The 4,977-nt window shown below is 33.3% G+C and overlaps 1 pseudogene; it reads right to left on the reverse strand.

Moving 5' to 3' along the window:
- Window positions 1-3,286: 3,286 nt before the first annotated feature.
- On the reverse strand, window positions 3,287-3,653 carry LOC143407316 (large ribosomal subunit protein eL34 pseudogene; annotated as a pseudogene).
- Window positions 3,654-4,977: the final 1,324 nt, after the last annotated feature.

Below are 4,977 nucleotides of genomic sequence, written 5' to 3' on the forward strand. Positions count from 1 at the left end.
AGACATTCTTGAAGAGAAAGGATTGGAATATATCAAACTCAGTGTCTCTTAGTAGTAGAAATTGATTGCTATCATGTTATTAAGAACTATTATGGAGGAAATGGAATTCTTTCTAGTTCTTTTTGCAACTTTTTAAAAATGGTATTTGCATTTTCTCTAATTTGGGGACAATGAGAAAACTCTCTACAAAGGCTTATGTTATCCTGAATTGTTAGTCAAAAGAAAAGTCATTTCTTAAGAAATACTTGGGAGACTGGAATATTAAATGAACTTTACCTGTTCTACCTAAAAATCAACTAGCTAAGCTATGGAATGAAACCAAGTGCCCTTCAACAGATGAATGAATAAATAAAATGTAGTATATATACACAATGGAATATTACTCAGCCATAAGATGAATGAAATTATGTCTTTGCCAGTAAATGCATGGAACTGGGGAGTATCATGTTAATGAAATAAGCCAGTCCCTCAAAACTAAAGGATGAATGTTCTCTCTGATATGTGGGTGCTAACACATAATAAGGGGGAGGGGAGGGAAGAATAGAAGTTCATTGGATTAAACAAAGGGAAATGAAGACAAGAGGAGGGAAAGGAATAGGAGAGAGAATAGAAGGGATCAGACATAACTTTCCTATATTCACATATAAATACACAATGATTGAAACTCCACCTCTTATATAACCACAAAAATGGGATTCTAATTAGAATAAATTATATTCCATGTATGTAAAAATGCCAAAATATATCCTATTGTCATGTATATATAAAAAGAACAAATAAAAATGTGTTGAATTTAAAAAAAAAAGAAAAAAATCAACCAAAGGAGTTCTGTTTCATGTTGTTTTTTAAATACTATCTAGATTGGATGAAAATATCTGGAAGAGGTTGTTTTTAACTGTTTTTAACTTTTTTTAATATCTAGACTGGGTAAAAATATCTATCTTTTGAAGTATTGCCAAGTTGGCATTTTATCTGTGTTTAGTTTAAAATGAAAAAATTATGAGAAAGCTTTTCCTCAATCTTGTTTTATTCTCAAAATTAGAAAATATACTCATTTGGTGACAGAACAAATAGAAGTCATTCTGGGACTTTTCAATGAGATCATGAATTATGTTCTGATTCCTTTCTTCTCTTCCCATCCTCACATTCTCACTGCATTCATACAATATTCTAGAAAACCCTAATGCTGTAGTGATCTGAGGGAAGTTTTCAAAATGTTGCTATCAGAGCATAACAGTTGCCTCTGAGGTAAATGGACAGCCAGTGTTTAGAGATCATCAAAGACTGGAAAACTGTATCCCATTTCCAAAAAAAAAAAAAATATATATATATATATATGTCATAGGAAAAGGAAATAGGAAAGGCTTTCACAGTTTTATGCTATGTTCTCTATAATGGAAAGGTAAGCTTGAGGGTGAAATTTTATCTTCAGCTTCTCTTTTATATCCATTTATTTGCTTCAATATTCATTTATCAAACATGTATTAAGCAGGCTTACGCTCTTAATGCTGCGGTTGATGAGGTGTTTGTTTATTGGGAAATAACACAGGGTTAAGGAAAGAATGCCTTTCAAACATTAACACACTTTTATAATGGGCTCTCATCTACAGATGACTGGCCATACTGAATCTCAATCTTCTCATTTGTAAAATAAAAATTAAAAATAGACACCTTATAATGAGTCATGTTTATAATTGCATGTTGCAATGAGGAGAAATTTAAAAAAAAAAAAAGGAAAAAGGGATTTGGAGCCTGAATGAGGAATATGCTATGTTAAAAATTATGCATTTTATTTTTCTGGCAATGTCAGATGGCAGAAGTATATGAAAAGGCACTGGTGTTTACATTTAGTTTGAGATCCATGGCAGAATGGCAGGTTAGAAAAGTAAATCAATATACTTCCAAAGCTCCATACGATGCGTCATAAAACCAAGCATATGCATGTGTGTTAGATTACCCAATAGTGTTTTAAGTATCCTTGCCACTGTTCCACTTCATTATGGCAGAAGTGATTTTCAAACTTATTTTTTTTCTACAGAACCCTCTGTTTAGATGAAATCTTAGCCAGGAGCATAAACAAATGAAACAGATAAAAGTAGAGTGATTCTGTTGAAGATGAGAGTAAATCAGAGGTTTTTCAGCTGCAAAGTACTAAGTACTGTATTCATCCTGTGAATTTCCATAGTACTCATTGTGTACATCTCTCACTTAATGCAAAATTGTATACACCCTTAAATTTTATTTCCATTTGTATCTACCATACTGCTTCAACTGAATTGTGTGCTCTCTGTCACAGGGACTACAGTTTCTAAAGCTTTTCATTCCCCTCAATGTGTCCAATTGTATGGTTCACATAATGGCAGTTTCCCATTATGAACGTGTTTCCAAATTATTTAAGTATGATGGTGAATGTATAGGTATAAAAATGAAAATTTAATTTGCTTTTATTGAATGCATTTCTTCATGGTCCTTTGAGCCACACATTTGAGAAGAAAAAAAAAAGAAACCACAAAATGATTTATGGGCATATCAAAGTAATGCACATCAGAAAAATGAAATGTTTGTAAATTTATCAAATAAATATCTCAGGAAAATAATGTATAAAACCATCCTTGATATTTTACATATAATGCAGGCACACAAATCTTTTAAAAAATATAATAGGTGTTCTTTTTGGATTATGGGTTAAATAAAATTCTATGTTTTTACTTAATGAACTGGTTTACTTTTCATTGTGGATAAAGCTGACTTACTGTCAAATCCAACCAATTTGTAGCACTCTGTAGAGAGAGGAGGCTGGTACAACTGACTTAGCATAAGTAATCAGGGCCTAAACTAAGAAGATGGCAGGGAGGATGAAGAAAAAGAAGCAAGAGATGCTTTCTTCCTTATTCTTAGCTCCAGATTGCATTACATTTACACTGCACACACACACACACACACACACACACACACACCCCAAAAATAAATAAATATGGAAAAACTAAAATGGGAAATTGCCACAGTTCTTTCTATGCATTCAATATGGTGAACTATTAAATCTTTCAGCAAAATATCTTGTTCTTACTTTAATTACATAGATCCAGTTTATAGTAAACATGAAGAATGTTTAAGGGTCCATTCTGAATTCTGAATAATTATCACAGAGGAATGTGTATGGATATAATATGTACATATATTAAGCTGTTGTCTTAATGTTGAGATTCTCCCCTCGATAATTCATTACATTATAACCTTTTTGTTTCCATTTGACTTTTTATTACTCAAAGAAGCTTCATTTTTTTTTTTATTTAGCTGACTCTGCTTGTGCCTCCAACACTTTCACGATTTTCTGTTCCTCAATAAGGAAAGCAGGCTTGATCCTGTTACAAACACATTTAGCACACATGAAACCACCATAGGTCCTGATGACCTGTTTTTTTTTTTGTTGTTGTTGTTGTTGTTGTTTTACATACTCTCATAAGGACTTTAGGTCTCACAACATGAACCCCTTTAAGTCTGTCTGGGCACATACCAAATGCAGATTTTGGTGCTTTCCCAACCTTCTTTGTATAAAGGTAAACAATTCTATTGCCAAGGGTTTGAGACAGCCTAGTCTTTTTAGAGGCTGTGTTATAGGAAAGCCTATGACAGTATGTCAAATGCTGAACCATTCTGTGTGCCTCCAAACACCATTCCTGGAAGAGCAATATAGTAGTGTTAAGGTGGGGCTTTGGGAAATGATTAATTCAAGATGGCAGAGCCCTCATGGGATTAATACATGTATAAGATAGGTTGAAGTAAGCTGTATTGACTGCTTCCACCCTGTGAGGATGCAACAAGCCACTGATGATGGGCAAAGGGCTTACCAGACACCAAATTTACTAATGCCTTTATCTTGGACCTCCCAGCACTTCCTAGCTTGTCTGTATAGGAATTGGAGAAGTAATCAAATATATGGAATGTTTAAAGGCTTCCCAAATAATTGCACAATGTAACTTGGAAATTTTCTTTAAGTATCTTTTGAAAAGGTTCCCTGGAAAAGAGATAGAAATTAAGATCATTCTATGTATATTTCAAATTTTGTTTATGCCAGTTAGCATGTTATTGGTGCTCTATTTTATTCATAAATGCTAATTATAATCTTGAGCTGTAACAACTTTTCAAATGTTTTCAATATTTATGCAAACTTTCAATGATGTCTTTTTTTTTTTTTTTTTGGTACCAAGGATTGAACTCAGAGGCACCTTATCTTTGAGCCACATTCCCAGCCCTTTTTTGTATTTTATTTAGAGACAGGGTTTTGCTGAGTTGCTTAGGGCCTCACTAAGTTGCTGAGACTGGCTTTGAACTTGCCATCCTGTGCCTCAGCCTTCTGAGCTGCTGGGGTCACAGACGTGCACCACTGTGCCTGGCTCAATGATGTCTTAGTGACATAGTTAGGGTACATCATCTTCAAGATGCTGCTATAGTGGCTGGGGATGTAGCTCAGGAGCCAGACACTTGCCTCGCATGAGCAAGGACCTAGGTTCAATCTTCAGTACCTGAAAAAAAAAAAAAAAAAGAAAAGAAAGAAAGAAAGAAAAAAGATAGTATAGTGATTTGTATTGCTTCCTTCAGTAGGCTAAAGTACACAAATATGATTTGGATATATTTAAAGTATGTACATTTTTTGAGTGAGCTTTTGTCTTCATGGGTAATATGTGTATTGAAATTATTCTTTTTTCTTAAGTACTTTGTGGAATAATTTAAAGTCAGAAAGTACATTTATAGCAGCTGGATAAACATTTCAGAAGTTCCTTGCTCAAGATAATTTAGGGCAAGTCATATAAGATATTTACTGGCCTGAATAGCTAATAATTTACAAGAGTCCTTTTGTATCACTTAGAAATTTAAAGATTAAACAGTCAAGACATTTACACCTTTCTTAAAATGAAAATAAATATCAAGGTTTACGTTTGGAATCAAAAGTTTCAAAGATATTGTAACATTTTTTTT

This window comes from Callospermophilus lateralis, chromosome 9, assembly GCF_048772815.1.
Source record: "Callospermophilus lateralis isolate mCalLat2 chromosome 9, mCalLat2.hap1, whole genome shotgun sequence".
In the NCBI taxonomy this organism is placed as follows: Eukaryota; Metazoa; Chordata; class Mammalia; order Rodentia; family Sciuridae; genus Callospermophilus; species Callospermophilus lateralis.